Source organism: Equus quagga, chromosome 9 (genome assembly GCF_021613505.1).
Source record: "Equus quagga isolate Etosha38 chromosome 9, UCLA_HA_Equagga_1.0, whole genome shotgun sequence".
NCBI classification, from domain to species: domain Eukaryota; kingdom Metazoa; phylum Chordata; class Mammalia; order Perissodactyla; family Equidae; genus Equus; species Equus quagga.
The window spans coordinates 48,323,212-48,349,516 of NC_060275.1; the positions used below are offsets into that span (position 1 = coordinate 48,323,212).

The following is a 26,305-nucleotide window of genomic DNA, read 5'->3' on the forward strand; positions in this document are numbered from 1 at the left end:
CTAAATACACTGTGTAAAAGAGACCACCACTCCTTGAAGAAATGGTTGATTCCAGGTCAGAGTCAAGAAATGTTCAAGAGCCTGGAATCTCTTGTTACCGCAGAAAGCAAAGAAGTCATAAAAAATATACTAGGGCCTTGAAGAGGTTCCCACTTGCCAAACATGGAACAATTTGATCATCAATAAGGATAAAAAACGGCAATGGATTGAAATACCAAATAAGTTTAAACCGTAAGTTCATAATGATACTTTTAATTAAAAAAAGAAAAAACAACTTCACTGGTTGCCTATGGAGAATCTTAGAGAACCAACTCATTATTTTGAAAACTGATTAAAAAAAGGGAAAGAATAAGCATTTATCCTGCTGTTTCTCTCTGGACTCAGATTAATTAGTTGGGAGAAGGGTTCTCTTTACAAAAATATCCTAGGCTAAAAAATAAAATGCAGGGGGTGGGCCCAGTGGTGTAGTGGTCAAGTCTGCAGGCTCTGCTTTGGCAGCCTGGGGTTCACAAGTTCAGATCCTGGACACGGACCTACACACCATTCATCAAGCCATGCTGTGGCAGTGTCCCACATACAAAAAAATAGAGGAAGACTTGCATAGATATTAGCTCAATGACAATCTTCCTCAAGCAAAAAGAGGAAGATTGGCAAGAGATGTTAGTTCAGGGCCAATCTTCCTCACCAAAAAAAAGAAAAAAGAAAAAGAAAATGATAGAATCAGAGCCTCTCATTTTTCAGATCTAATGAATTAATGTATATGGGCAGTGATCATAAAGACAAGGGAACATATTAAACACCATGTTGATACAATCAGCAAAATCCAAGCTGTGGGAAATTCTACAAGACAAAATAGATCCTAGATTCTTCAACAACAATACAACAGTATATGGGGAATAAAGAGATTGAAAGGGAATCTCTAAAATAAAAGGAATATAAAACAACAGACAAATAAAGACACATATAAGAGATATATAAAACAGCAAATATATATACATACACATATACACACACATATACATAAATACCTATGTACACACAGTAGCAACAATTAGAAAATGAAACTTAAAGATTATCATTCACAATAGCACCAAAATATTAATTATCTAAAGATAAATCTAACAAAAATGTGCAATGTCCCTACACTGAAAACTCAAAACATTACTAAGAAAAATTAAAGTCTTAAATCAGGGTTTCTCAACAGTGGCATTCTTAACATCTTGGGCTGGATAATTCTTTGTCATGGGGGCTGCCCTATGTGTTATAGGACATCGAGCAGCATCCCTGTCCTCCACCTGTAAGATGCCAATAGTACACAGCCACCCACCAGAGATGTGAAACCCCAAATGTCTCCAGACATTGTCAAAGGTCCTCTGGGGCTAAAATAGACCCTGGTTGTGAACCACCAACCTAAATAAAGAGAATCACAATTCCTATGGATTGGAAGGCTCAACATGGCTAAGATGCTAATTTCTCTTAAACTGAACTACAGCTTCAATGCAATCAATCTCAAGCAAAATCCACGGGGTGTGTGAGTGTGAGTATGAGTGAGTGTGTGAGTTTGTGTGTGTGTTTGTGTGTTTTGAAAGGTTGATTATAAAATTTATATGTAATAACAAAATAATTAGAATGTTCAAATCAAATTTAAAGAACAACAACAAATCTGGAGATCTACATTACCCAACAACAAAACTTAATTAAAATTAAGAATTTCTGTTTACTCTTAGGAGATTGAAAAACGCAAATCAGAAACCAGGAGGAGATATTTGCAATACACATATCCAACAACAAGCCCATCTTCAGAATATATAAAGAACACCTGTGAATCGGTAAAAGTGACTGACAACTCAGCAGAAAATGAGCAAAAGTCTTAATAGGCACTTCACAAAAGAGGATATCCAGAAGTCAATAAGAATATTAAAAAGTGCTGAAAAGCATTCGTTGTCAGGGAAATACAAATTAAAACCACAATGAGATACCACTACACTCTCATCTGATTGGCCATACTTACATGCACTGACAATACCAGAGTTAGTGAGGATATGAAGCAACTGGAACTCTCATATATTGTCCAGGAGCATCCTAAAATTAAACATATGCCCACTCTATGATCCAGTAACTTCACTGCTGGGTATACATATACACAACGAAATCGAATTATTATGTCCCCAAAAGACATGTATGGTATGTTAACAGTAGTGTTATTCATAGTAGCCTCAAACTGGAAACAATTCAAATGTCCATCAACATTAGAATGGATCAAATAATTGCAGTATATTCATTCAAAGGAATAGTTCACAGCTATGAAAAAGAACAAATTGAATATGTGTCTTCAAATGTAATTTTATCCCCCAAACACAGTGGCAATGGATAGAATTTTTTTGGTTTCTCTGAAAATGTTGTCCACATACATAATGTTGAATTCTTAGAAGAATTCTCCAAAATGACTTTTCCCCTCTTCAAATGTAAAAATCCAGGGCCACCTGAACCTAATCAGCCCAAAGTAGTCCTCCTCATCTGTCACTGCAGCCTGAGACCTCGGACCTGAGGGGTGAAGAGATAGGCATATAAATTCACCCCTGTATGCTCTTAAGGGAGCTCTGCCATGCTGCTCATGTGACCCACGCTGTTTTAAGAATCACAGTACCAGAGAACCACGTAAGTTAACTTCATACAATCACCAAGCAAGCATTACCAAATGCCTCTCTAGAAGCCTGTCCCCTTGCCTTCAGAAACAACTTTTGCTAACAGGACAAATGATGTCCTCTGCCTTCGCTGGTATCTCCAAAAATGGGCTTTAAGGGGACAAAACTGCTTCAGTATTTCATTTTTCTTTCTGAAAGTAAAGTACAATAATGCCAACAGAAGAAAAAAGCTAAATGCATGAAGTCATTCATTGGAACATTATCCAGAATAGGGAAAACCCGAGTTTAAAAAAAACTGTCTCCATAGAGGAAAACCTTCATGACATTGGATCTGGCAACAATTTCTTTGACACCAAAAGCATAAGCAACAAAAGTTAAAATACACAAATTGGACTATATCGAAATAAAAACCTTCTGTGCCTCAAAGGACACAATCGACAGAGTGAAAAGGCAACCTATGGAATAGGAGAAAAATATCTGCAAATCATTTACAGTCAGGCCTCGCTTAATGACAGGGGTATGTGAGAAATGTGTTGTTAGGCGATTTTGTCATTGTGCGAACATCACAGAGTATACTTACACAAATATATATAGTATAGCCTACTACACACCTAGGCTGTATGGTACTAATCTCATGGGACCATCATCGTATACGTGGTCCATTGTTGACCAAAACGTCCTTATGTGGTGCATGACTGTATTTGATAAGGGGTTAATATCCAGACTATAGAAAGAACTCCTATTACTCAACAACAAAAAAACAAACAATCCAATTAAAAAGTGGACAAAGGACATGAATAGACATTTCTCCAAAGAAGATATACAAATGGCCAACATGTACATGAAAATATGCCAACATCACTTATCATTAGGGAAATGCAAATAAAAACCACAATGAGATACCACCTCATACCCATGAGGATGGCTACTATCAAAATAACAAAAAATAACAAGTGTTGGCAAGGATGTGGAGAAAATGGAACACTTGCGCACTGTTGGTGGGAAAGTAAAATGGTGCAGCCACTATGGAAAACAGTATGGCAGTTCCTCAAAAATCTAGAAATAGAATTACCATATGATCCAGCAATTCCAATTATGGGTATATATCCCAAAGAACTGAAATGAGGAACTCAAACAGATATCTGTATACCTGCATTCTCGCAGCATTATTCACAATAACCAAAAGAGGAAGCAACCCCAGTGTCCATTAACGGATGAATGGATAAACAAAACGTGGTATATACATCCAATGGAATATTATTCAGTCTTAAAAAGGAAGGAAATTCTGACACATGTTGCAACATGGATGAATCTTGAGGACACTTTGCGAAGTGAAATAAGCCAGTCATAAAAAGAAAAACACTATATGATTCCACTTATATGAGGTACGTAGAGTAGTCAAATTTAGAGATAGAGTAGAATGGTGGTTGCCAGGAGCTGGGTGGAGGAGGGAAAAAGGAGCTGTTGTTTAACAGGCGTAGAGTCTCAGTTTTGCAAGATGAAAAGAGTTCTGGAGATGAGATGCACAACAATGTGAAGGTACTTAACACTACTGAACCGTACTCTTAAAAATGGGCAAAATGGTAAATTTTATGTTCTGTATATTTTACCACAATTAAAAATGTTTTGAAAATGGGAAAAAACAGTCTACAATAGAATAAATGCCTCATAAGATAACCAGATGGAATATTATGACCTAGAAAAATGCCTGATAAAATTTAATGTAAAAACAAAAGTTCTCTGTACACTATGTTCCAATATGTATGGACAATAAAAAATGAGTATGTGTTGTGAGGGGCAATAAGATTAAACGAGATTCCCTCAAGGACAAACTGTATGCATGTGGGGGGATAAACAGACACGACTAAAACTACATTAATCACCATCTCTGTTTCAGTAGTGTCACCAAAGATATCCTCCCTACATTTAGACACCCTTCAGAGAGAAAAATGCATCACTTAAGTCAATTTACTCTTTCCAAATACTCCCTGTGATTCAGTTGCTGCCCTGATACAATTTCTCAACAGAATATATCGTCTAGTCAACCAAATAGAATAATAGGGAGATTCAGTACCAAAACAGCCAAAGCCTGCTTACATGGGAGTGACTTCCTCACTCATGGCAAGCTGAGGGTTGGCTGTGCCCACTGTGACCCAGGGTACTGTCAGCACAGGCTAATCCTGAAACGGCCCCAAAAGAAGCAAAGAGAGAGACACTCACATGAGGCTCCTCCCCAAAACAGTCCCTGATTGTTTTCCAAAACCAAATGCAAACGACTTGGGGATTGCTTCTTATATTATCTATGTAAGTAGTGTAAACAAGATGTTAAATGCACCCTCTTCAAAATAAAAAGAAGAAAGAAGGCCAGTAGGACATCAACTAAAACCACACATTTTCTTGCTATTTGAACTAATTACCTTATTTAAATTTTTTTTCATTTTTAATAGTGAAATCTTCCCTCTATCTCGCTGACTCCTCCCCACCCTACCAAGAAAAATAATAAATAAAAGGCTTTATTTATAATAAGGAGCTTAATGAAAGGTGAGTTGAAAACTAAAATATGTTGCAGTCAGTACTAAAGAGAGAGAGCGCTGAGATGTCTAAACTTCTCAAGACCCCGTCCGCCTGGATGCAGACCTCACTGAACTTGTACTTGCGGTTCCTGGGCAATTGGCTTAATTTTTATCACCCTGTATTTCAAGTTCTCAAACTTTGAGAACACTGTGTTAACAATCAATAGATAAGATTAATTTGATTCTTCTGCAATGAACTCTGTTTTCCAAATTTATTGAACTTACTTTTTAACATCACCCAAAAATGGGAAACTATTATGGTGAGCTACTTGGAGACCTCAAGTTTAATTTGAAGATGTGGCAGCAATAATAAAGGAATGTCTGGCCTGTCAGTGCCAAGAGCATAAAAGTTTTTACCACTCAACGACCAGAGAGACTGAAAGATTTCTCTCTACTCAGACGGTGAGAGCAAGGAAGAACAGGGACATTTTCAGCACCTCATTCTTGCAGCATTCATTCAACATTTATTAAAGAGAGCATCTAGCACATGCAGAAAAGGAAAAGGCACCTCAGAAGTGATGAAGGAAAAACTCTAAACCAAAAGTTTAGGAAGAAAAGTACCCTGTTCCCTCAGATGGTGGCTGAGGAAAATAAAACATGAAAAGGTTTGTTTAGAAGGTTTTCTTTACATGATTTATAATGGTTATTAACAATATTTTTTCAAAAGGAAAAATCTATTCTGAAAGCACCTTAGTTAAAAAGTACTACAAACGCTTCCTTTATGTGTTACATAGAACATCCCTAGAGGTTTCATATATAACTGGAGAGCATCAGTGGAACGTCCCCTTTTGAAGCTTGTTATGGTTTTTCTCGAAAGTTAAATCACTTCCATAGAAATATCAGTGGATCTATCCCATTCACTAAGTACCAACCTCCCCACAGGTCTGAGAGGTACCCAGGTCCATGCACCTCCCTGCTCCACATCTTCTAATTCTCTATGATCAAATTCCGGTTCTAAAGTGGTTTCCCATAGCGCACAGTTGACTCTGAGCCTCCTTGGTGAAGGATTAAAATGTCAACCCCATCCAAGTCAAATGATTAAGAAATCAGGCCCAACAAAAGAAATACAAGTTACTATCAAAGTCAAAGAAATAACACTGGTTTTCCAGGTTGCTCCTTTTTTCCATCAAAGTTATCTAAAAGGAAACTGTACATTTTTTTTTCAAAAAACATTAAAAAAAAACGGATGTTTAATTGTAAAATCACATATCCCAGTCATAACCAGATAATGTTCTGCAGACTAAAAGTAGATCAAAAGCGACCTCTCCTATACATGAGGCTATAAGAAAAGTTCTAATCTAGTTTTGTTTCATTCATCCATTCAAAATATATTTGCTGGGGCTGGCCCTGTGGCTGAGTGGTTAAGTTCGCACGCTCTGCTGCAGGCAGCCCAGTGTTTCGTTGGTTCAAATCCTGGGCACGGACATGGCACTGCTCATCAAACCACGCTGAGGCAGCGTCCCACATGCTACAACTAGAAGGACCCACAACGAAGAATATACAACTATGTACCGGGGGGCTTTGGGGAGAAAAAGGAAAAAAATTAAAAAATCTTAAAAAAAATATATATATATATATATATTTGCTGAACACTAAGTATACAGCAGGCACTGTGCTATGCAGAGGAGATACAAAGATGAACAAGAACACGCCTGCTCTTGACGGAGCCTACACAGTCCAGTTTGGCTGCTAGAAAGAAACAGTCCAATAATGATAAACAGTGACAGAAAGTGGGTAGATTGTTAATTTTACTCACAAAGTCATCCTTTGTTACCATACTTTTTGTGGATGAATGAGGCTTCCTCTAACATCCTACTTGATGGAAAAAAGGCTACTTTCCATCTTTGATTTTCTCTTCTCTAGTGTTCTTTTTTAAGAGGATACATTAATAAGCCTCCAATCACTCTCCATCACACCTCTATATTTTAATTCTCTACAGAGCAATTAGTACTATTTGATATCTATCCCATTATTTATTTATTTGTTTGAAGACTGGAAGCTCCATGAGAGTGGGAACCCCATCTCTGCCATGTGCTGCTGTCCTGACCACATAGGATAGAACCTGTCATGTGAACGGCCCCCAATACACATCTGTTTAAGAAACCAACCATCTCCACACTTCACAACACTTCATCTGATGGACCTTCCTTCCCAGATTCAAAAAGAATTACCAGATAGAAGATCACCATCAACCCAAGCCCATAAAAACTGCTTTCACTAAGAAAAATAGGGGCTGGCCCCATGGCCAAGTGGTTAGGTTTGCACATTCCACTTCGGCAATCCGAGGTTCACGGGGTCAGATCCTGGGTGTGGACCTACGCACCACCTGTCAGGCCACGCTGTGGCTGCATCCCACAGAGAAGAACTATAAGGACTTACAACTAGGATGTACAACTGTGCACTGGGGCTTTGGGGAGAAAAAAATTAAAAAAAGAGGAAGACTGGCAACAGATGTGAGCTCAGGGCCAATCTTCCTCACCAAAAAAAAAAAAAGCATTAAAAGAAAAGAAAAGAAATCTTTGGGGGGAAAAAAAAAGAGAAAAATGAATGTGCTTGTCTCCTTTATCAGAAGATAGCAGGGGAGATTTCACTGAAAGGCTCTATTCTTACTTTTCAGATACAATTCAAAATGTGACCCTTGGGGAACTTCTTATCCGAAGGACAGCAGATCATCGTCATCAATGTTTATCATTCAGTTTATGACTGTTTGATGAAGAGTGCTTGAAATAGGTCCAGTCTTCTGTTCAGACTTGTTTTTATCAGGTAACCCCCTTCTTGGGGATCTGGGAGTCTTCAGTGCACCACCAGCTGGCCCCAGGGGCACCCCAGGCCTGGAGGGACGCCAGTCCCCAGGGAGTGGCAGCTCGTGTGTGTGCAGTGACAGTCACACTCACAGCCCCTAGACTGTCTTACTGTTTACCTTTGTTACATTAACCGCTTGTGATGTGGCCTTGCATCTTATCAGAAAAGACCTTGTAATTCACTGTCTGGTGCCACGAAGCCACAGAAGACTCTCACTGGAAGCAGTGAAGCCATCAGCTTGTGACGCAGCATGGGAGGACTTCTGGAGGGCAGGCTGAGACTCTGGGTCTCCCCCCACATACAGAGAGAATATACAGGAGCCTCGATGGTCTGTTCCCACACGTGAAGCGGGAACTATCTACAGATAGATCATCAATGAGCTGCTGAACCCAGCACTCTCAGTACTCAATGAGTACTTGCTGAATGAATGAACAAATAAATGAATGAGTGAATCAGTGAACGAGTAAAAACTAACTAGGTCCTTGATCCTTACCTCCTATGGACAATTGTTCTGATCGATGCATTTCTAGGATGTACGGACATTAGGAATGCATCCCCTGCATATGGCAAGACACCCCTCAAAGCCACCATGGTAATTTAAAATACAGACTGGTTCTACCACTGTCTGGCAAAAACAGAATTCCAGTTTTTCAGCTTGTCCCTGGTAACTTGCAAAGGAAGAGCTAACAAATGCAGGGGTATGCCTCAGAACGTGGGGTGGAGGAGATTTGGGGAAAAACCATGAAAGAGAAATGGTGACCAGGACAGAGGACATGGAGTACGTGGCCTGGAGTGGGAGGCTGGAGAGCCAGCGGCCCAGAGAGCTGGGTGCTACCCCTCACAGGGTCCCAAATGGTAGCCCAGCGCCCAGCCAGCCAGGCCTGTGAGGAGGGAGATGAGAGACTAAGACAGTGAAATGGAAGAGAGTTTGGCCCTGAGGCACCACTTTTAACTTCCAAATGATTCCTTGAGTGAGAATTAACTGGTCTAATTAATATGATTATTTAGCAATAGACTATTTAGTAAGTTGATATTTAGGAAACAAAATATATGCATAAAAATTAAGTTTGTCTTGAGACAAGAACTGGGAAAATATTGTGTTTCCATTTTATTTCCTTTTCCATTATTATTTTATCCTGTAAAATTTCCAAATCAAGGTAAAGACAATGAGAAGGGAATATCATGCTCTCTTGCTTTGGACTTTGGCACACAGGGTCCTGGGGTCACTGACCTTCCACTTCTTTTCTCACTGGCTCCTGCTCATCCTCCAGGCCTTGGTCCAAAAGGTGCTGGTTCCAGACCCCCCTTTCTGGTCCCTCCCCTAGTTGGGCTGGAGCCCTCCCCTGGGCTCACACTGCTCCTTAGCCTTCACCCCTCAGAACACTTCCCAAATACTATTACTGCTTTTCCCACTGGGATGGTGCCTATCCCAGGGCCTGCCATTTAGAATGACCTCAATGAGTACTTGCTGAATGAACGAATGAGTGAATCAATCAATGAATGAAGGAATGACTGAATAAGTGGCCTGACAAAGAAATGAGCAAAAGAATAACTAAAAGAAGGCAGAGAAAGTGATATCTGTATGTTGAGTTCATTAAAGGTAGTTCTGTGATAGGTGAAACTGTTTCATTTCATATTGTAAAGCTGTTTTACTGAGTAAAGAAATTCATTAAATAGTGCGTGGCATATAGTAGGTAAAATATAATTATTTACTGAATGAGATTAATAAATAATTAATTGGTTTAAATGAAGAAAATATAAAGAAGATACTCCCAGAAACAGGATTAAAACTTGCATAGACCCTGTAGTACACAAAATACTTAAAAGGATTTCCCATGTTTATTGTTAGCTCTCCTTAAAACATCATTCCTCAAGTATATTTCTTGACTTGTTCACCTGTAGGACTCTGAAAAATATTTACGGTGGCATTAAAAAGACAGCTTCTTGGAGCTGGCCCCATGGCCTAGAAGTTAAGTCTGGGGTGCTCCACTTTGGCAGCCCAGGTTCAATTCCACTCATAGGTGGCTATGCTGTGGTGGCAACTCACATACAAAATAGAGAAAGAATAGCACGGATGTTAGCTCAGGGTGAATCTTCCTCACCAAAAAAATAACCCCCAGCATCTAAAACTAGGACTCCTTTTATTACATAATTATTAAATTTTCTCTGGAGTTGGCAAACATCTTAAGAAGTACATAATCATGCATTGATGTGTTCATTTTATAATTGTATTTTTTAAATGTAACAATTTAGGGGCTGACCCCATGGCCGAATGGTTGGGTTTGCATGCTCTGCTTCAGCAGCCCAGGGTTTCGCTGGTTTAGATCCTGAGCACAGACATGGCACCGCTCATCAGGCCATACTGAGGCAGTATCCCACATGCCACAACTAGAAGTGCTCACAACGGGGGTGTACAGCTATGTACTGGGGGGCTTTGGGGAGAGGAAGAAGAAGAAAAGAAAAAAAAAAGACAGGCAACAGATTTTAGCTCAGGTGCCAATCTTTATAAAAAAAATTTTAACAATGTGAAATTTAAATAGTTAGAAGTGGTTTTCACAAAGAATATGTTCTACAATAGAAAATAACAAATCTATTTTTTACCTAAACACTTATAGTCAACCCCAGCCTAAAAAGAACTCCCTGGGAGTGACGTCAGCGACATGGCAGAGTGAGCTCACCTGGGACTCTCTCCCCTCCAAATTACAACCAAAAGGAGCAACCGCATTCCAACCAAAAAAAATCCTAACAACAGAAATCGTCAGAGACCCACAGTAGCCAAATGATGGAGGGCAGAGAGGCTGGAGCCACCCTGGGAGGAGCTGGAACAGGGTTAGAGAGAATTTTAACCCCTCCCCTAGAGACTGGGATCACTGCGGTGGGTGACGAAAGGAACAGAGGAGAGGGCCATGTGTCCGCAGGATGGTTCAGGACTCCCAAAGACCCACACAGTGGAAATCCTTTAAACTGGGGAAAGCTTTCACTTGGGGGGACCTCATCAAGCCAGGACCCCAGGAAACCAAAGAGCGAGAGCTGATAGGAATTCAGGTCTGTGCGAGAGAAAGTGCCCCTCCTCTCCCAACCCACGCTGTGCACCACCATCGCAGCTGAAGGCGGAGGGCTCAGAACACACGGCTCTCGACTCCTATCTACTGGCGCCATGCCATAACTGCAAACAAATAATAGAATTATGCACAAAAACCGCTCCTCTACCATCCAGCAATTTATAAAATCTCCAGACCAAAAGGAAAACAATAAAAACACAGAATTATGTCCTGAGGACTTGAAAATAGGTAAACTAAGTGACAATGAATTCAGAGTAGCTATCATCAAAAAACTCACTGAGGTAAAGGGAAATATAGAGAAACAGGTCAACGAGTTCTGGAGTTACTTCACAAAAGAGATTGAAACTATAAAGAAGAATCAATTAGAAATACTAGAGATTAAAAATACAATGGATCAGATAAAACAGAATATGGATTCCCTGAATGCCCGTGTAGACATCATAGAGGAGAAAATTAGCATAATCAAAGATAGACAGGCTGAATGGCTCCAGACAGAGGAAGAAAAAGAACTAAACATTAAAAAAACTGAAGGAAATCTCCGAGAAATAGCTGACTCAATGAGAAGATGCAACTGAAGAATAATTGAAAGTCCTGAGGGCGTGGAAAAGGAAAATGGAGCAGAAAGTGTGCTCAACGAAATAACAGAAGACAACTTCCCAAATCTAGGGATTGAGAGAGAAATGTGTGTGGAGGAAGTTTTCAGATCTCCTAGATTTGTCATTGTAAAAAGACCTACTGCAAGGCATATAGTAGTAAAAATGGCAAAAGTGAATGACAAAGAAAGAATACTCAGGGCAGCAAGGCAGAAGAAAATAACCTACAAAGGAACCCCTATCAGACGTTCAGCGGATTTCTCTACAGAAACCTTGCAAGTTAGGAGAGATTGGAATGACATATTCAAAACTTTAAAGGATAAAAATCTTCAGCCAAGAATACTCTATCCAGCAAAAATATCCTTCAGATATGAGGGAGAAATTAAATCTTTTCCAGACAAACAAAAGCTAAGGGACTTCGTAGCCACAAGACCTCCACTACAAGAAATCCTCAACAAGGCTCTAATACCTGAAAAAAGAAAAAAAGGGAGAAAGGGGTCACAAAACACAGAGTAGGGAGACAAATAGATAGAATCAGAATAGGATAGCAAATATTCAACTATAACATTAGGATAAAGGGAAGGAAATCACCAAAGCAAAGACAATCTTTTCACTCTAACCACAAACTCACAACACAAGTTGGAATAAGAGATGAAAATAATAATTTAGGAGGGGAGGAGGAAAGGGACTGAATCAGTTTAGGGTAAGGAAGTAAGAGACCACCAGAAAATGGACTATGTTATGCATGAGATTCTGAATACAAACTTCAGGGTAGCCACTAAACTAAAAAATAGAACAGAGACATACATAAGGAAAAGTCTAAGAAACCCAGAATAAGAAATTGCAGAAGTCAATAAGTAGGTTAAAACACACAGGATGAGAAACAAAGGAAATGCAGGAAAACCAGAAAACGATAGACAGAATGACAGCATTAAGCCCTCATGCATCAATAATCACCCTCAATGTAAACGGATTGAACTCTCCAATAAAAAGGCACAGAGTGGCAAAATGGAAAGAACAAGATCCAACAATTTGTTGGCTCCAGAAAAAACAACTCAGCCCCAAGGACAAACACAGGCTCAGAGTGAAGGGGTAGAAGACAATACTCCAAGCTAATAGCAAACAAAAGAAAGCAAGTGTCACAATACTTATATCAGACAAAACAGATTTCAAGATAAGGCAGGTAAAGAAAGACATAGAGGGCCAATACATAATGATCAAAGGGACACTTCATGAAGAAGAAATAATGCTTATAAATATCTATGCACCTAACACAGGAGCACCAAAGTTCATAAAGCAACTATTAACAAACCTAAAAGAACATATCAAAAATAACACAATAATAGTAGGGGACCTCAACACCCCACTCACATCAATGGACAGATCATCCAGACAGAAAATCAACAAGGAAACAGTGGAGCTAAACGAAAAGCTAAAACAGTTGGACTTAACAGAGATATATAGAACACTTCACCCAAAACAGCAGAATACACATTCTTCTCAAGCACGCATGGAACATTCTCAAGGATAGACCATATGTTGGGAAACAAGGCAAGCTTACACAAATTTTAAAAAATTGAAATAATAACAAGCATCTTCTCTGATCATAATGCTATAAAGCTAGAAATTAATTAGAAGAAAAAAGCTGAGAAAGGCACAAGGATGTGGAGACTAAACACTATGCTATTGAACAAGCAATGGATCGTTGAAGAAATCAAAAAATACCTGGAGACAAACGAAAATGATAACATGCAATACCAACTCATATGGGATACAGCAAAAGCTGTATTAAGAGGAAAATTCATTGCAATACAGACACAACTTAACAAACAAGAAAAATCCCAAATAAGCAATCTTAAATTACACCTAACTGAATTAGAGAAAGAACAAACAAAGACCAAAGTCAGCAGAAGGAGATAAATAATAAAAATCAGAGCAGAAATAAGTGCTATTGAAACAAAAAAGGCAGTAGAAAGGATCAATGAAACAAACAGCTGGTTCTTTGAGAAAATAAATAAAATTGACAAACCCCTAGCCAGACTTACAAAGAAAAAAAGGACAGAAAGCTCAAATAAACAAAATCAGAAATGAAAGAGGAGAAATAACAACAGACTCTGTAGAAATACTACGGATTATAAGAGAAGACCACAAAAAACTATATGCCAACAGAATGGATAACCTAGAGGAAATGGATAAATTCTTGGACTCCTACAATCTCCCAAAGCTTAGTCAAGACGAAGCAGACAATTTGAACAGACCAATCACAAGGAAAGAGATTGAAACAACAATCAAAAGCACTCCAAAGAATAAAACCCCAGGACCAGATGGCTTCCCTGAGGATTCTACCAAACTTTCAGAGAGGATTTAATACCTATCCTTTTCAAGCTATTCCAAAAAATTAGGGAGGATGGAACACTTCCTAACACATTCTATGAGGCCAACATCACGCTGATACCAAAGCCTGACAAGGACAACATGAAACTACAGGCCAATATCGCTGATGAACATACATGCAAAAATTCTCAACAAAATTTTGGCAACCTGAATTCAGCAATTCATCAAAAGGATCATACATCATGATAAAGTGGGATTCATACCAGGGACACAAGGATGGTTCAACATCTGCAAATCAATCAACGTGATACACCACATCAACAAACTGAGGAATAAAAACCACATGATCATTTCAATAGATGCAGAGAAAGCATTTGACAAGTTCCAACAGCCATTTATGATAAAAACTCTGAACAAAATGTGAATAGAAGGGAACTACCTCAACATAATAAAGGCCATAAATGACAAACCCACAGCCGATATCATACTCAATGGGCAAGAACTGAGTGCTACCCCCCTGAAAACAGGAACAAGACAGGGATACCCTCTATCACCACTCTTATTTAACATAGTACTGGAGGTTTTAGTCACAGCAATTAGGCAAGAAAAAGGAATCCAAATAGGGAGGGAAGAAGTGAAACTCTCACTGTTTGCAGATGACATGATCTTATATATAGAAAACCCCAAAGAACCCATTGGAAAACTTCTAGAAGTTATCAATAACTACAGCAAAGTTGCAGGGTATAAAATCAATTTACATAAATCAGTAGCATTTCTATACTCTAATAACAAACTAACAGTAAAAGAACTCAAGAATACAACACCATTCACAATCGCAACAAAAAGAGTAAAATACCTCAGGGTGAATTTACCTAAGGAAATGAAAGACCTACACAACGAAAATTACAAGGCTTTTCTGAAAGAAATGGATGACGACAAAAAGAGATGGAAAGACATTCCATGTACATGGATTGGAAGAATAAACATAGTTAAAATATCCATTCTACTTAAAGCAATCTACAGATTCAATGCTATACCAATCAGAATCCCAATGACATTCTTTACAGAAATAGAACAAAGAATCCTAAAATTCATATGGGGCAACAAAAGACCCCGAATTGCTAAAGCAATCCTGAGAAAAAACAACAAAGCTAGAGGCATCACAATCCCTGACTTCAAAACTTACTACAAAGCTACAGTAATCAAAACAGCATGGTACTGGTACAAAAACAGGTGCACATTTCAGTGGAACAGAATTGAAAGCCCAGAAATAAAACCATATGTCTATGAACAGCTAATCTTCGACAAAGGCACTAAGGGCATATAATGGAGAAAAGAACGTCTTTTCAACAAATGGTGCTGGAAAAACTGGAAAGCCACATGTAAAAGAACGAAAATTGACCATTCTTTTTCACCATTCATCAAAATAAACTCTAAATGGATCAAAGACCTAAAGGTGAGACCTGAAACCATAAGGCTTCTAGAAGAAAATGTAGGCAGTACATTCTTTGACATCAGTATTAAAAGGATCTTTTCAGACACCATGTCTTCTCAGACAAGGGAAACAATAGAAAGAATAAACAAATGGGACTTCATCAGACTAAAGCGCTTCTTCAAGGCAAAGGAAAACAGGAGTGAAACAAAAAAACAACCCACTACCTGGGAAAAAAATATCTTCAAGTCATACATCTGGCAAAGGCTTAATATCCATAATATATAAAGAACTCACACAACTCAACAACAAAAAATCAAACAACCTGATCAAAAAATGGGCAGGAGACATGAACAGACATTTCTCCAAAGAAGATATACAGATGGCCAATAGGCACATGAAAAGATGTTCATCATCGCTGATCATCAGGGAAATGCAAATCAAAACTACACTAAGATATCACCTTACACCCATTAGAATGACAAAAATAACTAAAACAAATAGTAACAAATGTTGCAGAGGTTGTGGAGAAAAAGGAATCCTCATACACTGCTGGTGGGAATGCAAACTGGTGCAGCCACTATGGACAACAGTACGGAGATTTCTCAAAAAATTAAAAATAGAACTCCCATATGATCCAGCTATCCCACTACTGGGTATCTATCCAAAGAGCCTGAAGTTAGCAATTCCAAAAGTCCCATGCACCCCAATGTTCACTGCAGCATTATTTACAATAGCCAAGATGTGGAAGCAACCTAAGTGCCCATCAACAGATGACTGGATAAAGAAGATGTGGTGTATATATACAACGGAATACTACTCAGCTGTAAAAAAGAACAAAATCATCTCATTTGCAACAACATGGATGGACCTTGAGGGAATTATGTCAAGTGAAATAAGCCAGATAGAGAAGGACAATCTCTGTATGACTCCACTCATATGAGGAATTCAAAAATGTAGACAAAGAGAACAGATTAGTGGCTACCAGGGGAAAGGTGGGGTGGGGGGTGGGCACAAAGTGTGAAGGGGTGCACCTCCAACACGACTGACAAACAATAATGTACAACTGAAATTTCACAAGATTGTAACCTATCATTACCTCAATGAAAACTAAATTAAAAAAAAAAACTCCCTGCATTTGAAAAGCCTACTTTTAAGAAAAAAATAAACTCAAAACAGCAATCGCTGATACTTACCATGAAAGTGAGATCTTAAAAGATAAATATGATTATGAGTTTTTAGTTTACATGATTGTAGTGCACAAGAAGACGGCAATATCTATTGAAATAAAGTTATGCTAAAACTGACTGCTATTCCAAAAGAACAGAGGTAGAAAAGTTACCTGTTTTAACTAAAACTTTACATTAAATTCAAATATTTATCACATCATTCCTTTTAAAATAAGTAATTCCAATCAGAATGGGAAAGGCCTTTAACTGCCTACTCATACAAGCATGACCGCCTTCAGGCTGTGTGCAGCCTTGCATAAATGCAAAAGGGCAGCAAGCAAAAATGCCTCATTTATTTAAGGAAGTCAGAAATAGGGTACTTAATTGAATTTAACAAAATCAATTCACTCTCACAGGCCCTTAATTGCTTATGCAACTATCTATTAATGTCTTACTCATAGCTTATCAAGTATTTCAAAACTGCAAAACTTTCTAACATATTGTGGAAAGTACACGTATGTGTTTTCCAAATTCACTGGTTTATTAGTCTCACACAAATTATTAAACTGTAACACTTTTTATTTTAGAAGAGGTATTATCAGACCACAAAATCATACATATAACTAAAGGATAAAACCCATCTACAACAGATTCTGTTCAATAACAGAATCAAAATTTTTTTTGCCAGCTTAAAGATGCTGTGCTGATATTTGGGAAAGGTACACTACAGATAAAAATAAACAGGCACTACATCAAATAAACATGGCTAAATGAATAAGACAGTATTCTATTTTCATATGTTCTCATTATCGTCCTCTTCTGGTATTGTCGCCAATAAAGAGCTATTAAATTTTATAGTGATCTGTTATGATTCCAAATATTAAGAGTAGGGGATATTACCTTCTTCAATAGTTTAATTAGAATATCAAATAAAGTTCCATATAAGTAAGGGTTTGTTTGGTTGGTTTTACCGTGGCTGTGGTTGTTGTGATAACATGCACAGGCTTTCCTCTCTACACCATCTGCCCTCCTGCTACAAAAAGAAATAGAGCAGGGAGGGAGGGTGGAAGAGAGAGAAGGAGAAAGGAAACAAAAAGAAATACCATACCTTAGTCTAAGAATGATATGGTCGTCATGATTTTGGAGAAGAAAAAAGTGGTATTAAATACATATTAAAGTTGAATAAGCTGTATACCATAAAAAACTCACAATTTAAGAATTCTGAGCTTACGAAAACACAAATCGATGCAAATGATGTACATCTTCTTAACAAATTGTGGACTTTTTTTTTTGAGCAGGGTAGCACGAATATCATGCTAAAATTCCACATAATATAAAAGCTGATATTTACAGACAGCTAAATATTTCAGTAACAAATATCCATTACATTTTGTGACATAAAAGTCAAAAATTATTCAAAACGAAAGAAAAAAACATTCAAATGGATTTTTTCTGAAGAAGCATGGTTCACATATTACTTTGCCCATATGCATTCAAATACACAATGTAACATTTACAGTGACCGATGAGAAAATTGATGCGGAACTTTTGGAAAGTTCTATTATCTATTTTCCTATCTTTCAAGAGACTTAAAAATATTTCTAAGAACCAACCTTAAGAAAAATGAAATGCACAAAAATATTTCTACACAAAGATGTTCAACACAGTATTATATGTAATATCAAGAAATAAGACTACTGGAATGTTGAAGGATAGAAACTTTCAGCCAAATTATGATATATTCACCTAGAAAAATATTATTTTAGTCCCCCCACCAAAAAACATAATAACTAAGGAAATGCTTACTCCAGAGTGTTTGAAAAAGCACAGGCTATCAAAACTGGTCCTGAGTTAAAATCTTAACTTGATCAGGGACTAGCTATATGACCATGAACAACATACACAAACTCTCAGCCTGTGTTTTCCTCATTTGAAAATCTGATGTAATTACACTGCCTTACGTAAGTATAACAAACAAAAGAGAAAAGTATCTAAAATGCCTAGTTTGAAGCTTGGCACATAGTAATCATGAACAAACTAGTTACTCTGTCATGATCAGCAAAAAAGCAGAAGATAAAGCAATACGTGCAGTATGACAAACTGCATCAAAACAGTCACAAAAAGAAATATCCTAAAATGTTATCTATGAGTAGCAGGAGTAAAGAGTGATTTTTCTTTTTTCTACTTTTCTTTCTTTTCTAAATGATCAATAAATAAGCATTTATCTCCCTTGCAAGCTGAAGTTTTTAACTTAATCAACATAAGGCATAGTTTTAAAATGTACACATCAAAGTAATTTAAAATACTTAATTTTCATCCACTTATTCAAAATTATCAAAAATATCTTTTGAGCACTAGATGTGCCAAGCACTGTTCCAGGCACTGAAATAAGACTGCTTCACAGGAAGTGATGTTTCAGAGTGGAAAGACTGACAGTGAACAGTACATATTTATCACTAAATCACCAATTTTATAACTGCTCCTATCAGCACTTTTAAAAGGGTATTCTTGGCATTTATTACAGACTTCCAGAAAACAAAACTTGATATATAATAAAATTTTTTTGTTATAAATTTTCTTTAAAAAAGTCACAAGAGGGGCCAGCCCAGGGACACAGCAGTTAAGTTCCCACGTTCTGTTTTGGCGGCCTGGGGTTCGCCTGTTCAGATCCCAGTTGCAGACCTACACACTGCTTGTCAAGCCATGCTGTGGCAGGCATCCCACATATAAAGTAGAGGAGGATGGGAACAGATGTTAGCTCAGGGCCAGTCTTCCTCAGCAAAAAGAGGAGGATTGGCAGTGAATGTTAGCTCAGGGCTAATCTTCATTAAAAACAAAAAAAGTCACAAGAAAGGGCCAGCCCTGTGGTGTAGTGGTTAAGTTTGGCGTGCTCAGCTTTGGCGGCTTGGGTTCAGTTCCTGGGTGTGGACATAGACCAGTTGGCAGTGGCCATGCTGTGGCAGTGACCCACATACAAAATAGAGGAAGACTGCCACAGATGTTAGCTCAGGGTGAAACTTCCTCAGCAAAAAACAAAAACAAAAAAAAACTTTAAAAAACTCACAAGGAGACCGTGTGTTGGAGCAGTGCTTCTCATACTCTGCTATGCATTCAAATCCCCGCTGCTAAAAGGCAGACTCTCATCCAGGTGGTATGGGTGAGGCCTTCTACATTCTAAGGAGCCCCTAAACGATACTGCTGGACCCCAAACCATACCTTGAGTAGCAAAGTCTTAGAGGCGTTGTTAGGATTTTTGTTTCCAAAAAGTGGTAAATTAATAAGGCTGGCAGAGTTTTGCTAACTAAAATATATATTCTAATGTACCCTTTTGGAAAAGAATATTTGAAGACATCACTAATATTTTCCTACTTGAAAGAAAGAATTCTTGTATTTATTAAGCCCTGTTTTGTTGAACCAAATTTAAGATCCTATTTTCAAAAGTATTTCTCAGTCTTTCCATTACGATCGCTAGCACCTCGTCCTCCCATAGTCCTCTGGGAGTTGAGGGTCCTGTCTTTCCCTTGTTCTTCCCCTTTCCTGTTCCCTTCAGGCAAGCCTCCATCTCGGGCCTCACCTTTCAGGACTGGCGTCTCCCAAACTCTAGTCCACACCAAACTGCCACAAAAGCAGTGTTGCCCAGGGACACCTTTCAACATGCCTTCTGTCATTGACCAGCTGTCCCTTTTGACCGTCCATCAGAACAAACTACTGCCACTGCTCGACATTCCCCCAACAGTCTGGCCCTCACTGGCTTTATTTCTCCTTTCTTCTTCCAAGCAGGCTCTCTGCTCCAGCTCCGCAAATCTGACAGCCCTTGACCACTCCACAGTGCTGATCTTGTCCTCTCAGTCTTTGCACATTATCCCCTCTCCTCTTCACAACCCAATTAGAATCCTGAAAAAAATCCAGCTTTTTCCATGATGCCTCTCTGTGACCTGTACCCATGCTGTGTCCACAGACAGAAACCAGAATTCCTGGGTTTACACCATAGCTCCAACAAAACTGATTATTAAACACACACACACTATACTCTTCCTTCTGTCAACCTCCATTACAGAAGTTTCATTCCCATAGGTGAAAATCCAATAGCTAGAGGTAGAGAGATTTGGGGCAAGAAGTTAACTTACTGTCCTGACTTGTGAGATACTAAACGTTAGAGAAAGCACTAACAAGCTTGGTGAGAACTCTCTGAAACATTTTGCAAATGCAAAACCAGTCCTTCGATCCTAAACCTGCTGTGATCACCTTAATGCCACACACCTCAGATGGTTCTCCCACCCTGAGAACGTCCTCAGGTATGCACCTGCATCTCTCCATGTGCCCTTGCTCAGGGGATTGGCCTGAGAGTTATGGCGCAGAAGCAGAATTGAGTAAGCTCTGAGTATGAGATGGCACAAGTGCATGACAACGTTGAGTATGGGACAGCATGAAGGGCCCCTCATGTTTGTGGCTTTGTGTTGAGCAGCCACAGTCCCAAGCAGCCGACTGGCAGGTCTGGGACACCTCTAGGGTGCCAGGCCTGCCACCGAGCACTTGGCCCCAGTGTCTCCAGCCCACAGCACGCTCAGAAGGCTCGAGCTTTTCTTACCTTCTTTTCTTCTTCAGTGTGTTGACTAAGTGCTCTATAACCTGCTTCTATAAGATTGAGCTCTAAGACTGGGAGGAAGAAGCAGGAAGAAAAGAATGGTATCACTGAGTAGTCTTTGATTTCACTCTTTTTTTCAACATATATTGCTTCCATTTGATTTTCAAGCTATTTCTACAAATTATATTTTCTACTACTCTTAGCTTGCTTCATAAATGTGTTATCTTTCATATGTATATATTACATAACCCCAGCTAGACTCAATTTTTTCAGGACAGAGACCGTGCCTGATTTCCTCCACAGAATTTCATTTATTTTATCACCAATGTGTACGCTGCAGGCACAGCAGACAGGAATTTTTATGAGAAGTGTAGTACATACCGCTCTCAACAATATTGAAATCAGGCCAATTAATAATCCTACACTGACATCTAAGTGTTCAAGTGGAAGGAAGAGTCACACGTCTCTCACTTTAAACTGAAAGCTACACATGATTCACCTTAGTAAGGAAGATATGTTGAAAGCCAAGGGGCCAAAAGCTAGGCCTCTTGTACCAAACAGCCAAGTTGTGAATGCAAAGGAAAAGTTCTTGAAGGAAATTAAAAGTGCTACTCCAGTGAACACACGAATGATAAGAAAGCGAAACAGCCTTATTGCTGACACAGAGAAGTTTTGGTGGTCTAGACAGAAGATCAAATCAGTCAGAACATTCCCGTAAACCAAAGCCTAACCCAGAGCAAGGCCCTAACTCTCTTCAATTTGGCAGAGGCTGAGAGGTGAAAAAGCTACAGAAAAGTCTGAAGCCAGCAGAGGTTGGTTCATGAGGTTTAAGGAAAGCAGCTGTCTCCTTAACATAAGTGCAAAGTGAAGCAGCAGGCGCTCATGTAGAAGCTGCAGCAAGTTATCCAGAAGATCTTGCTAAGATAATTGACAGGGGTGGCTACACTCAACAACAGATACTCAGTGTAGACAAAACAGCCTTATATTGGAAGAAGATTCCATCTAGGACTTTCGTAGCTAGAGAGAAGTATAAACTTCAAAGGACAGCCTGACTCTCTTTTTTTTTTTTTTTTTTAAAAAGTGGCACCTGGGCTAACAACCGTTGCCAATTTCTTTTTTTTTAAGGATTGGCACCTGCACTAACAACTGTTGCCAATCTTTTTTTTTTTCCCTGCTTTATCTCCCCAACCCCCGCCTGTACACAGTTGTATATCTTAGTTGCAGGTCCTTCTAGTTGTGGGATGTGGGACGCCGCCTCAACGTGGCCTGACGAGCAGTGCCATGTCCGTGCCCAGGATCCGAACCCTGGGCCGCTGCAGCAGAGTGCGCGAACTTAACCACTCGGCCACAGAGCCAGCCCCAGCCTGACTCTCTTGTTACGGGCTAATGCAGCTGGTGACTTTAAGTTGAAGCCAATGCTCATTTACCACTCTGAAAATCCTCGGGCCCTTAAGAATTATGCTAAATCTACTCTGCCTGTGCTCTAAAAGTGGAACAACAAAGCCTGGATGACAGCATAGCTGTGTATAACATGATTAACCGAATATTTTAAGCCCACTGTTGAGACCTACTGTTCAGAAAAAAGATACCTTTCAAAATATTACAGCACACTGACAACACACCTGGTCACCCAAGAGCTCTGATGGAGGCGTACAATGAGATTAATGCTTTCATGTCTGCTAAAACAACATCCATTCTTCAGCCCATGGATCAAGGTGTAATTCTGAGTTTCAACTCTTATTATTTAAGAAGTACATTTCATAAGGCAATAGCTACCATAGATAGAATTCCTCTGATGGATCTGGGCAAAGTAAATTGAAAACCTTCTGGAAAGGATTCACCATTCTAGATGCCCATTAAGAATATGGCATGATTCATGAAAGAGTTAAAATATAAATATTAACAAGAGTTTGGAAGAAGTTGATTCCAACCCTCATGGATGACTTTGAGGAGTTCAAGACTTCAGGGGAGGAAGTAACTGTAAATTTGGTGGAAAAAGCAATAGAACTAGAATTAGAAGTGGAGCCTGAAGATGGGACTGAATTGCTTCAATCTTATGATAACACTTTAACAGATGAGGAGTTGCTTGTTATGGATGAGCAAAGAAAGTGGTTTCTTGAGATACAATCTATTCCTGGTGAAGATGCTGTGAAGATTCTTGAAATGACAACAAAGGATTTAGAACATTATATAAACTTAGTTGATAAAGTGGCAGCAGGTTTGAGAGGACTGACTCCAATTTTGAAAGAAGTTCTACTGGGCAAAATACTATCAAACAGTATTGCATGCTACAGAGACATCGTTCATGAAAGGAACAGTCAACTGATGTGGTAAACTTCATTGTTGTCTTATTTTAAGAAATTGCTACAGCCACCCCAACCTTCAGCAACCACCACCCTGATCAGCCAGCTGCCATCAACATCAAGGCACGATCCTCCACCAGCACAAGGACTATAACTCACTGAAGGCTCAGGTGACAGTTAGCATTTTTTAGCACTCAAGTATTTTTTAATTAAGGTATGTACATTGTTTTTTAGATATAATGCTATTGCATACTTAGACTACAGGATAGTGTAAACATAACTTTTATATGCACTGGGAAGCCAAAAGCTTCACGTGACTCACTTTATTGTGATATTTGCTCTATTGCAGTGGTCTGGAACTGGACCCGTGGCACCTCTGAGATATGCCTGTATATTAACATGGGTAAAACTCAGAAATAAAAAACTGGGTGAAAAAATGCAAACTGCAAAGGATACTCATTATGTACATTTAAAAACACAAACCTATATGTTGTTTATGGAGAGAAACATGCAATAAAGGTGTAAATATGGATGGAAAAAGACACATACCAATTTGAGGACAGTGGCTGCCCCTGGGGAGGGCAAGAGGAAAACTGGAATTACACTGGAAAACAAAGGGGATCTTAACTGTATTTATAATGTTTTATTTCTCTAAAAAAATTCTGATGCAAATATGGCAAATGTTAACATCTGTTAATTCTGAGTATGAAAGGCATCCATATTTTTAATAACATGCTGTACTTTTTGTACGTTTAAAATATTTAATAAATTAAAAAGAAAAAGTGATATCATACTCCCATTAATATTATTAAAAGCTTCAATTTCTCTCCAGCATTAAAATAACTAAAGCAAACCAGGGAAATAGATGAGAGGAAAGAGGTCACAAAGATGTTTCACAATTACTAGCTATTCCTAAGCTAACGACAAAGGTCAGTACTGCTGCTGGACCACACATCAGAGAACTTGCTGCATCTTACATTGGCTTGGTGTCTTTTGAGCCGGCAAATAGCACTCCTGGCCTCTCCTAAACTGTTAACACACCCCTGGGTATGTTCTCCACTGCCCAGCCAGCCAGCCACCAGAGTGCCATCAAACACAGGCTCTCTGCAAGGTAGAGCCAAGGTTCTCAAAAGCCAACAGTGTTCTCTTCCTGTGCTAGCTAATCAATGCTAATCTTGTCACCAAGGGAAAATAACCCTTGGCTCTAATGGACTATATGTGCAGGCTGTTTTAGACTCTACAATTAGCTGTGCTTTTAGCATTGCTAGAAAGTAGGTGGGCTCACTTGGAAGCAATGATCATTTTAACTGATGGCATTAGGAATCTAAGAAGTCATAAATTATGAAATGGCATATATAAATCTGAATTTCAAAAGGAAATACTTCTACTCTTCTCTCTCTAGTGATCCAACAGTCCCTCTGATGCCCCACTTTTTTTCTTGAACCCATTTCACTTCACTACTACATCTAAAGAGAAATTCCACTAACACCAGTTTCATTTGACACTATGATGGTGTAATGCTTCCTATAACATTTCCTCTTTGTAACCGCTCTAAACATAATGAGACATTTAGAATGTAACCCAGAAAAAATATGGTACTACCATGTCAAACTGATGTCTACAATTATCTTTGTTTTATATATACATGCACAAAAAATACACACACAGTAGACACCCAACCAATATCCACTCACCTTAATCTCCAGATTCAGCAATATTAGAGGAGGGGAAAAAGATGCCCTTTGCCTACTGAACACTCAAACTGTGGGTTCTTCTGTGCTTCCTCAGAGTCCCTGGGATTATTCATGTTTGTGCCTGTTGACTTTATTACTGCAATTATATAATTGTTTATCATGTAAATAGATGAAATAAGGTTACAAAAAGTGGCACATCTATATAGAATAAATAAATGCTTCAACAAGATTGATAAAGGCATATGACTTTAAAAATTCCTTTAGGATTAGTGAGAGAGATAAGTGCACAAGACCTGTAAAACCATGGAGCTTCCACTCAGATTGCTTTGCAAATGACTTCAATCTCTGTTCCACTTTCAAGACCCCCATGCTGAAAACCACAGGAATGCATTATAGGCGAGGCGTAAGCAAGAGAGCCAATTGGAAAACCCATCGGCAAACTCACAAAGGGAGGGCCTTGGCCTTACAGCAAAAGTCAGAACAAAATATTTACTAAATGTTCTTTCATTTCTATAATTCCAAATTAAATAACCACTAGTGGTCTGATCACATTAGGTAAGAGGCCTCCAGTACACTCAACTAGCGGCTGCAAGTCTTTCCCCAGTATCCAGTACCACATACATTTCTTTCCCAAGAGACTTAAAACACTCAGTCTAACATTTCCCAATTGATGGCAAACTGGTAAAGAAATTGTTACATTACTCAATCCTTCAAATGTGTTCCTCTTTCTGTATTCTCCCTCTCTCTCTCAGTGGCAGCACCATCTAGCTAGTGACCCAGAACATCCTCAATTCCTCTCCCAACAACCAAAAAAAAAAAATTGAAACCCAACAGTCGTGTTGATTCTACCTCCAAAAACCTTTCACGTGTATCGACCCTGCTCAGGCAGCACCACGTCGGCTAGGACAATTGCTACCTAACTTGTTTCCCGACCTCCAGATTTATTGTGTACATTACACACAGAATTAGATTTCTGAAACAAAAATCTTATGTCACTCTTCTGCTCAAAAACTGCCAATGGCTCCCTGTTGCCCAAGGGCAAGGCTAAAAAACTCCGTGGCTCTGCATAGAACACGAACCCACCTACCTACCAGCATCAACCTCCACCATTGC

General features: G+C 38.9%; 1 protein-coding gene across 4 annotated transcripts in view; it reads right to left on the bottom strand.

Moving 5' to 3' along the window:
* Window positions 1-26,305, bottom strand: part of TTC39C (tetratricopeptide repeat domain 39C) — a 105,419-nt gene that overhangs the window by 60,734 nt on the left and 18,380 nt on the right. The window contains exons 2-4 of one of the 4 annotated variants that reach the window (XM_046672381.1): window positions 25,193-25,328; window positions 24,048-24,102; window positions 23,821-23,885 (exon numbers count right to left, since the gene is read on the bottom strand). The exons of 1 other annotated variant lie outside the window; for it this stretch is intronic. The gene's annotated coding sequence lies outside the window, so the exon portion shown is untranslated. The remainder of the gene's footprint in view (window positions 1-23,820; window positions 23,886-24,047; window positions 24,103-25,192; window positions 25,329-26,305) is intronic. 2 more of the 4 variants (XM_046672384.1, XM_046672382.1) reach the window with 2 other exon arrangements.